Source organism: Muscardinus avellanarius, assembly GCF_963383645.1.
Source record: "Muscardinus avellanarius genome assembly, chromosome: 2".
Classification (NCBI taxonomy): Eukaryota; Metazoa; Chordata; class Mammalia; order Rodentia; family Gliridae; genus Muscardinus; species Muscardinus avellanarius.
The window spans coordinates 103,054,673-103,065,974 of record NC_137787.1 but is presented as its reverse complement, the minus strand read 5'-3'; positions in this window follow the sequence as shown (position 1 = coordinate 103,065,974).

Genomic DNA, 11,302 nt, shown 5'->3' with positions numbered 1-11,302 from the left:
GTAGAGCCTAGTGAGAGGTCCTGTAGTCACAAGGGTGTGTGCCTTGGAAGGAATGAGGACAGTTCTCCTTCAACGCCTGAGTTAGTTCTCACACAAGGGTTTTTGTAAAAAGGGCAAGGCTGGCCCTACCCAGTTTCTCTCTGGCTTCCTATTTTTTATTTCTTTCTTACATAAACTGCTGTCTGCCAAAATGTAGAAGATGGTAGAGAAATGGAAATCTGCCTCCCCCTTCCTAGAATTGAGCTGATCCTGATGCCAGACCATGAATCTCCAGAACCATGAGGTAAATAAACCTTTTTCTTCATACATAGCCTGGTTCAAATATTTGAATAGAACAATTAAAACAGTTTAATACAGATGGTGACCTATAAACAGTGTCTCTCAATGAGGATGGAGATTGATAATGACAGTGGCAGAGGGAAGGCCACCATCTCACAAAGATTTTTCATCTAAAGAATATAGTTTATAGCCAGGCATGGTGGTGGATGTTTGTAATCCCCGCACTTGGGAGGCGGAGACAGGAGGATCGCGCTGGTTCAAAGCCAGCCTTGCTGGCTTAAGAGACCCTGTTTCCAAATAAAAAAATGTAAAATAGGTCTGGGAGTGTAGCCCAGAGGTAGAAGGGTTTCCAGGAACCCCAGTACCAATACACACACACACACACACACACACACACACACACACACACACATTATTTTTTTTTTCTATCTTTGCCAAGGATAAAGGGAAGTGTTCAATTTGTCCCCAAACACACTCCCAGGTTGGGGGACTCAAAAAAATGACTTTATGTTTGGCGATGTCTCTATCTTGACTTTTAGGTGGATGTCCAGCTAGCTTCACCTCAGAGCTGGGGACATAGAAGGCAGGGGAGATGTGGGTTTGCAGGTTGGTGGAGCTGTCATAGAAGAGCCACGCATACCCCCAGAGAGCTGTGGGCCCAATGCCTGCAGGCAGCAGCCTCTCTGGATAGCTCTATACTCAAAGAGCCTGGCTAGCTCCATTGCCAGCAAAGCCCAATGTACCATCTGGCCACAATGAAGCTATAAGATTAGGAATCAGATCAGCAGCAAGGACTCATCAAAGAGAGGCCAGCAACTCCTCAGCCTCCTGCCCAGAGTGGAGCAGGAGTAGAGAGAGGAAGGTCAACCCCTCTCCCAGTTTCTTTGTGTTAATGGTTGGGTGATGGGGTAAAACAACACTGTCCCAAGTGTGCACATCAGTGAGGTGCTCTTGCTTCATAAAAGCACTTAAGCACTTGTTGGGGTGTGGAGACAGGAATACAAGTAAGTCCCTTATCACTGAAGACAGAATGGTAAAGATCAGCTCCATACAAGGGGAGGCAGATTTCCATTTCTTTACCATCTTCTACGTAAAGGGCATGGCTCACCTTGAAAGCACATTTAGCAAATCAAGGCTGCTTTTTCTATGTTGCCATATTTGGCTCAATTGGTCTATTCAATGGTTTTTCTGAGATATTAATGATTCATTTCACCATGACTTGCCAAAGTAGTAGATGAACAAATGTGAACATGAAAAGGTTTGGAAAACAAATTAAGGTTAAGTGAGAAATTGTGTATTTACTTCTGCACATTTTCAATTACAAGTGACATTCTGGATTTCCTAAGAGTGCAATCTGACAGTTTATCACCTTTTAGTTCCTACATATCTATTTCATCTCTAATGATGAAATAGACTAAAGGGGGCTTATTTGTATTTATCACACATTATGACAACATATCCATCCATTGACATTTAGGTGACTACAGACAAACAAAGCTATAGAACTTCAATTGCACTGTACCTCGCCGCCTAAGGGCAATTTGTGCTTTATTAGGCAGAAGTAAAAATGTGATCAACAATCTGTTAGGTGTGAAACCTGAAGAAATTCTCAAGGAAATAATTGATAGAATTTTCTTCAACTGCATGAGGGAAGGATTTATTGAACAGCTAAACTGTAGGCCCAATGCTAGCCAAGACAATGAAAAAAATTAGGTGAAATTTTAAGCATGGACTTCATCCTAGAGGAATAGACATTACTTTCTGGAAAAAGAATGCCTACATTTAAAACCAATAAAACTGAAAACACAGGACACAGCAGGACATGTGTTATATTACATATATATATATATATATATATATATATATATATATATATAATCTGTTTAAAGGTTGAGAATTATCAAAATGAAAAAAATCAAGATTACCTGGTTTCATTATCTCCAGTATGAAATAAAAATACTGACAAATTATTAACATGACTAAGTTCTTCAAATGTTTGGAGCTGGGCATAGTGGCACATGCTTGAATTCCTTTTTTGGAAGCTATGAACAGGATTCCAGGTTCACAGCCAGCCTCAGCAATTTAGTGAGGCCCTCAACTTAGTGAAGCCCTCCTTCAAAATAAAAAATAAAAAAATAAAAATGGCTGGGGGTATAGCTCAGCAGTACAATTCCCCTGGGTTCCATTACCCAGTGCCCCACTCCACAGACACATACACATTTCATAATGATTAAAACCTATCCTACCCTCATGGGATTTATACATAGAATGTACTTCTATCCTAGCCCAATCAGCCTGAGACCTCCAAAAGCAAATCTATAGCCTCATAAAACCAAGTTTATTAACCATAACTATGAAGGAGACTGTAAGATGGAACTATACAAAGTACAAGGCTTGCAAGAAAATTGAAAATTGACATTTGGGTTGTGTATACATGGTTGAATATCAGGTCTGGTCTGCAAGTTGATGTAGGATTGCACTATATCCTTGGAAACTACAAAGTTTAGATGTGAAATGTTATGTCCAAGGAGTTTTTTTTTTTTTTTTTTTTTTTTTGGTGGTGCTGGGGTTCCTGGAAGCCTTTCTACCTCCGGGCTACACTCCCAGACCTATTTTTATACTTTTTTATTTGGAAACAGGGTCTCTTAAACCAGCATGGCTGGCTTCAAACCTGCGCGATCCTCCTGTCTCCGCCTCCCAAGCACGGGGATTACAAGCCTGTGCCACCACGCCCAGCTTATGTCCAAGGATTTCTTATCTGAACTTCTGTCTTTGGAAATCAAGGCCACTTCTCTATTTCAAAGTAAAATATGTTAAACTGGAATGTTTCCTTTTTTACTAATTTCATATAGTACTAAATTTCTGATCAGTATTGTTTTAGAAAACAAGTTTCTTAGTAAGAAAGCAGAAGTCACTCAGAGGGAGTTAGGACAAGTTATAGTTGTAACATGTCTGAAATACTGCTTCCTGTTAGCTTTTCATCTGCATCTGATGAAAGATAAGGCAGACTTTTATTTTCTTAAAATAAGCTAATTTTTACTTTCTCACTTTTATTACATGAAACAGAGTGCCCTGCCTTTAGATTAGTAGTGATCAGGCTCTCTCCATGCCAAGCTACAAATGCAGTTTTCTGTATCTGTACCAAGGTCTAGCACAGTGTCTTAAAGGAAAAAAAAAAAAAAACAAAGAATCCTCTTTTGGACTGAATCTGATTATCTAGAAGCACCAATACTTCAAGTTCATCAAAGAAAGCTTATCAGGCTCAAGGAAAATTAGTATTAGGCCATGTCAAGTGGCAAGTTAGACTTCTACAACAGTGTTCTTGTGTGTAAAACTGAAGGCAAGCCACTCTTCAATTGAGAAAACATTGTTTTAGCAGAATTTTAATAGAAATGTATTCAAAGTTGTGCCTACAAAAAAGGAAACAGCTATGCAATGGGACAGTTTTCTGCATAAATCATGCGTACATGAATAATATGGTACATTCAAACCTGCACCTTGCAGATTTTGCTTTTTATGATGGTGGCAAGCCTGTTTCTCATTATCCTAGCCTAGACACACACACTAATTGTTTAAAAAGGCACAGCCTACTGAGCTCTTATTGCTCAAATAATGCGTATTCAATCATCTCAACTCAAATATGTCATCATTAAATAACCCCATCCATTATAGAGAACATAATGGAACCAAATGGAGTGGAATCTCTTCTTAACCCTGCAGTATACACCTCTGCAGTAAAGGGCTTTTGTGTCACAGAAACACTTTTCACCTCATAATGAAATGTTAAGGCCCCTGGCCCCGACCCTGGGCGGGTGGGCAGGCGCTGGCGGGGCACCCCTAGGCGACCCCCTCTCCACCCAGAAGGACCCTGTGGTCCGGGCCCCTGGCCCCGACCCTGGGCGGGTGGGCAGGCACTGGTGGGGCACCCCTAGGCGACCCCCTCTCCACCCAGAAGGACCCTGTGGTCCGGGCCCCTGGCCCCGATCCTGGGCGGGTGGACAGGCGCCGGCGGGGCACCCCTAGGCGACCCCCTCTCCACCCAGAAGGAAACTGTGGTCCGGGCCCCTGACCCTGACCCTGGGCGGGTGGGCAGGCGCTGGCGGGGCACATCTTCGGCGACCCCCTTTCCATCCGAAAAGACCCTGTAAAAAAGGAAAAGAAAAAGAAAAAAGGAAAATATCAGAGAGGGGTCAAGGAGGTGGCGGATGCCAGGATACTGGAGATGCAGACAAAACTTATCCAAATGAACTGGAATTATTGGAAAAATTCCCCGCTAAGGAGGACTGCTTCTTCTTTACATTGTTAAGAATCTTGGACATCACCTGTAAGGAGAGAGACTTTAGCGGAGACCAAAGAGAAAGGCGGTGCTGAAAGCGGTCTCCGCGTTGGCGGTTAAGACTTGTATTCAGGAGAAGCAGAAATCGGAGCCTACCAACCTTACTTTTTTTTTTGGAGAAATTACTCCAAAGATTGAATGCTACCGTCACGCATGCTTAGGAAGACTGGACAACATTCAGAGTGGAAAAAGAGCTTGGGAAAGATTTGAAATGGTGGAGGCAGTGGCAATGGCAGTGGCCAGTACTCAGGGGAGGCAGAGATCTGATGCATTACACCTAGAACCTTTGAAGTAATGACCCCAGAGGCAGAATGCTACCACCACGCACCCTCGAGAATGTGGGACAAATAGTTGGGCGAAGAGGATGCTTGGATTAGAGCCTGCCAAGGGGTGAAGCCGGCGACAGACACAGCAAAGCTGGGATCGGAGCCTGCCGTGAGGCAAGGCTGGTGCTGGGGCCTCCGAGGCCGGGATCGGAGCCTACCGAGGGGTTAGGCCGGTACCAGGGCCAATGGCCAGCATCAGAGCCAGCTGTGAGGCAAGGCCGCTCGCTACTCGGGCCTCCAAGGCCAGGATCAGAGCCTGCCGAGGGGTTAGGCCGGTGCCAGGGCCAACGACCGGCATCGGAGCCAGCCGTGAGGCAAGGCCGGTGCTGGGGCCTCCGAGGCCGAGATCCGAGCCTGCCGAGGGGTTAGGCCAGTCCTGGGGCCAACGGCCGGCATCGGAGCCTTCCGTGAGGCAAGGCCATTATTGAGGCCTCCGAGGCCAGGATCAGAGCCTGCTGAGGGGTTAGGCCGGTGCTGGGGCCAGCGAGGCCAGGATCGGAGTCTGCCGTGACACAAGGCCGGTGCCGGGGCCAGCGTGGCCGGTATCAGAGCCTGCCGTGAGGCAAGGCCGTTACTGAGGCCTCCGAGGCCGGGATCGGAGCCTGCCGAGGGGTTAGGCCAGTGCTGGGGCCGGTGAGGCTGGGATTGGAGCCTGCCGCGAGGCAAGGCCATGCTGGAGCCTCTGAGGCTGGGACCAGAGTCTGCTGAGGGGTCAGGCCGGTGCTGGGGCCAACGGCCGGCATCTGAGCCTTCCGTGAGGCAAGGCCGCTATTGAGGCCTCCGAGGCCGGGATTGGAGCCTGCCGATGGGTTAGGCCGGTGCTGTGGCCAGCGAGGCTGGGATCGGAGCCTGCTGCGAGGCAAGGCCGGTGCCGGGGTCTCAGAGGTTGGGATCGGAACCTGCCGAGGGGTTAGGCCAGTGCCGGGCCAGTGGCCGGCATCAGAGCCTTCCATGAAGCAAGACCACTACTGAGGCCTCCGAGGCCTGGATCGGAGCCTGCCAAGGGGTTAGGCCAATGCTGGAGCCATCGGCTAACATCGGAGCCTGCCGTGAGGAAGGCCGGTGCTGGGGCCTCCGAGGCCGGGATCGGAGCCAGCTGAGGGGTTAGGCCAGTGTCGGGGCCAGCAAGGCCAGAACCGGGGCCTCCTATGAGGCAAGGCCGCTGCTTGAGCCAGCGAGATCTGGATCAGTCCACCGGGTAGCCAGGCCACAACTGGGGCCGTCAAGAGTGGGATCGGTATTTGTAACGCGGCATGCACAGAGAAATATCGCAGAAAATTAAAACCAGATGCTTCCCCTAATCAGCAATAACTAGGAGGAAAGGGGCAACAGGAAGTGGTCAAGCTATAAAAAGGGCCCCATAGTGAAGCAATTAAGGTGACCAATCAGAGGGTATGGAATAGGGGAGGATGGAGCCTCTTTAAAAAGCAGGAGGTACATAAACATATATATCAAAATTAATCACCAAACAAGCATGGGATCGAGGGGGGAGAGGGAATGGGATGGGGACTGGATGAGGGCTAATTGGATGATGTGTGCTTGTATATCCTCTCAAGTCTTGTATTCCAATGTGATGTATGATTACAATGCACCAATACAAATAAATAAAAAAAGAAATGTTAAGACACTGCAAGGAACTGTTTGTACGTAAGTCTGGTGGGTGTAAACCAGAGAATAGACAGTACAGAAAGCAGTTGTAATACTGAGATTTGGTGAACATGAAACTACTTGTCTGATAAAGCAGTACCCTGCACCAAATTATAATCAAGTATTTACCAGCCTTTAGATTATCAGATGAAAACTATTTTTTTTTTCATTACTAGAGATTGAACCCAGGGACATCCTACCTCTAGCCTTATTTTTTATTTTGAAACAGGGTCTGAGTTGCAGAGAGCCACACTAAGTAGCTGAGGCTGACTGCGAACTGCGATCCTCCTGTCTCAGTTTCCCAAGTATTGGGATTGCAAGCGTGAGCCACCATGCCCAGCTGGAAACCATTCTTAAAGATCATTGCTTACTGAGTGTCAAGCATATCCCATTGATCAGCCATATCTGGTGGAACTGGCTCTTTTCTCTGAGGGATGCCACACAAAACACTAAGGCAGCAGTGAAGACAAATGACAGTGAGGGCTCTCCCTCCAAAAGATAATTATATGGAGCTCCCTCTTGAGGATGGGAGTGAAATCATACACCAGCTATCTGAAAAACCAGGAGGTTCAGGTATCTTAGGGCAAAGTGTCTGGGGTAATTTGAGATACAGAGAAGCTCTGCCATGCCAAGTGTTACCAGATTACCTAAAATACCTTCACACTGTCAGAACAATACAGATTTAAATTTTCCAAATACTTACAAGCCCTCATTTGCTTATTTAACTCCAGGCAGCTTTTACCTGAATCTGCAATGCTGATCCCTAAACTGACAGTGGCCCTCGATGAGGATATTTCCTAAGTGTTAGGTTTAGGCTTGCACTATTAAGCTCATTTTATAAGGATACTTGGGAGGATATAACAGAACAAGAAAGAAAAAGCTTGCTTTTTTGGTATAACTTCAGCTTATTTCTTTGCTTGTATTTAAGCTAAAAAGGGCCTGCATGAACTTTCTGATAGAAGTCTGACCACTTCTATTACTGTCACTCGATTGAGCTTATGAGCCCAAGCAAGAGAGCTACTTGGGAAAGCAAAATTATACAACTAAAAGTAAGCAACAAAGTATGCCTGGCTCTCAGAACACTAACTTTCAAGTTAGTTCTTGATATAATTTTATGACTTTTGTCAAATTAAGTTACTGAAATTTTCTGTGGGAAACAACTAGAATTACTAGAATATAAAGAAAGGTGTTTTGTTTAAATATATTCTGGAATATAAAATAAAAATAATAATCCTCTTCCATGCTTAGGTTCACCTCAGAAAAGTTATCTTGGGTTTAGGATGTCCTTGCTCTCAGTTCTATGCTAAAACCGTAATAGCAACTAACGATACCAATCTGTGCTATCACCTAGGAGTCAATATAATACACATATATTCATGTAGTTTCAAATTATACTGAAAATATGGGAATAAACGTTTCTGTATTTTCTAGGTAAGAAACCCTCACTTACAGTATATATATTATTAATAAAAGAATGATGCCTTAAGAATGGCTTAGATCTGCATGATGAATTAAGGACAAATACCATATCCATGTAATTTAATATTAGGAGTTAGAGAATCTGTCTTACATTTTAGACTTGGCCATTTCCTATGCATGTTTCCAAATATCTGTACAGAAAAATATGTAAAATCTAACCTTAAGAAATGTAGAAAGCTGGGGACCTATCTTAGTGGTGGTGAAATTCCTTAGCATACAAGAGGCCATGTTTAATCCCTAGCACTGCAAAGCATAACAAAAATCCAGGAAATTCTACCAAGTATTGTAAAAACAGAACTTTAAGAATGAAAAAAAAAAAAAATCTCAGAATATTACCCAGAACATAAATGCTTTTGATTCTCATTTTGAAATTTTAAAATGTTTTGCTGTGGCTTGAATATCCTTTTAGTCAGAAAAAAACTACATCCACTGGTTCACTACTATATTCTCAGCATCTTGAAGTGTTTATCAATCACATAGAATGTTCCGAGCTCAGCCGGGCGTGGTGGCGCACACTTGTAATCCCAGCACTTGGGAGGCTGAGACAGAAGAATCACACAGGTTCGAAGCCAGCCTCAGCTACTTAGTGAGGCTCTCGGCAACTTAGTGAAACCTTTTTTTCAAATAAAATATAAAATAAGTCTGGGAGTATAGCCCGGGGATAAAAAGCCCCTGGGTTTCCATCCCCAGTACCACAAAAAAAGAAAAAAAAAAGTTCCAAGCTCATACTGCTAATAAATAAATCCCATTGCAAATTCCTGTTAACAATTATGGAACTTTTTTGTTTTGGCTTAAGTCATGGGTTTTGCTGAAAATGGTATCCTTTAAATGGGAAAAGGAACTATGTTATTTCCATAATCCTGATCCAATTTCCTTTTGACTGTAGCAAATCTAGTTGAGGTGTACTCATTTATGAATAAGGAGAGAAAAGAGAGACATCTAGTGGATGGATGAAGAGACTAAGCTCAAAAATCCCAACTGTCACTGGTCAAATGTCTGAAAAAGTCACTTGATGTCTTTGTGAAACAGATCCAATGCAAGTACCTAAATCAACTTCAAACACAGGAGAATTCCAAATAATTGAATTAAAAAATCTATTTGAAGTTTAGGAAGTCATTTTCTTCTCCTTGAGGGGGAAAAAAACCAGAACGATTATTCATGTTTCTATTACCTTAAGAAATAATCTTAGCTTCAATTTTCTATTTTATAAAAGAAATAAGTAGAAAAAGTTAGTACTATTCAGAACAAACAACCATATTTAAGATATTTCAGTGTTAAGTGAAACCACAAACAACTAAAACATAATCTGAACATGAGATCCACTAGTCTTAAAACTTTCCCAGATCTCCAACAAATCTAAAAGTTTTTGCTCAAGTTCAACTCAGATATGATATCTAGTAGAAAAACAAAGTATTTACTTTCAGGATTTGCTGTGGAAGTTCCAAAGAATTTCTCAATTAACAACTCTGCTGTTGGCCAACTCTTATATACTTACATGCTATTATAATAAAACATATATTCTAAAACAAAGAATTCCAATTTCAATGGAATAAAGTTTTACTACCAGAGTACATCTTTATTTCAGGTTGTATGTATTCTAATTGGTATATTTAGTGCCCAATGAGGTGAGTATCTGGATGCTAACAGTTAAGAGGGCACACTTCTGAGGGATAAACAAAATATTAGTTCCTGATGATTTTGAACAAAAAAAGCTCAGGAAGCAGGGGTCACAGAAGTAACAACTGAACTGGTAAGAAAAGCAGGAAAACACTGGACTTTATTACTGACAAGTATTGTTTGAGCCAAAAAGGAAGAGAAACATTCATTATAATAGTACAAATTATAATACTACAAATAATGTCCTCATTAATAATTTTAATAATATTTACAAATATTCTCTCTGGGCACCATCTTCAAGGTTATCTAAAAAAAGAAAGTTTGTATTTATACATTCTGTAGGAATTAAGTAAACAATAAAGAGCATGATGGAATATTATCCTTATATTTCATATAATTTCTGAAGAATTTTAGAGAAATACCCATAAAAGAATTATGAGTTGAGTAACTTTGAACACTAGCCAAAAAATTATGGTGGGAAACCCAAATAGACAATTGCTTATCTCTTGTCAGAAAAAAAGGTAAATCAGAAGGTGATCACTGCCATGTTGAAGGAATAGTGACACAAATACTGCTTCTGTCATATTACAACTCATTCCTCTAAAATCATAGAAAAAGGGATATCGGGAAGTAGGCAGGAAAGTTGGGGTTTTCTTTCCCCAAATAAGTATATAGTTTTTGAAGATATCTTCATATCAAACAGTTAAGACATTGGATTTTGCAAATGTGTCCCTTAAGCTTAGTTATTTACACCCAACTCTGCTAAATAAAAAATACATTTGCAACAATGCTGAACACTACTGTACTGGGCCAGAAGATGAAATTTTAACTACTTGTTGATGAAATTCCATGTCAGAAGATCTCTGAAAAAACAGTGAGCTGGACATGGTGGCACATGCCTGTAATCTTGAAATTAGGAGGCTGAGACAACAGAACCAAAGGTTCACAGCTAGTCTCAGCAACTTCTAGAGGCCCTCTGCAACTTATTAAGACCCTGTTTCAAAATAAAAATACGGTTAAGAGATTTAGCTCAGGTCAAAAGCTCCTGTGTTCAATCCTCAGTACCACAAAAAAAGAAGACAAAAAAGCAAACAAACAAACTCAAGAGCTTAAGTAGGTTCCAGCAGGGCCTGGTGGTGAATGCTTATAATCCCAGCATCTGGGAGGCTGAAACAGGAGGATCAAGGTTCACCACCAGCCTCAGCTATTTAGTGAGGCCCTTTGTGAGACTCTTGTTTCAAAATAAAGAATAAAAATAGGGCTGAGGGTATAGCTCAGAGGTAGAATGCCTCTGAGTTCCATCCTCAATACCACACACACACAAAAAAAAAATTAAATAAAATAAAGTAAGTTCCTACTTGGGTAAAATAAAGGAGCAATATTAATTCCTACATGCACAGGAAATAAGGACACATAACAATGATGAGAAAATGAGACAGACTAGGGTGCAAAAGAACCCTATTTTCATATCTACCTTTTGGTAATATTTGAAAAGTGTTTTACAATGTTCATAAAATACTCTTTCAAAGAAAGAAGAGATATGTGATACTAATTATGTTACTATGCTAGGACATAAGTTTGTCCTTTACTCTTGTACTTAAATAAGATTCACATATAA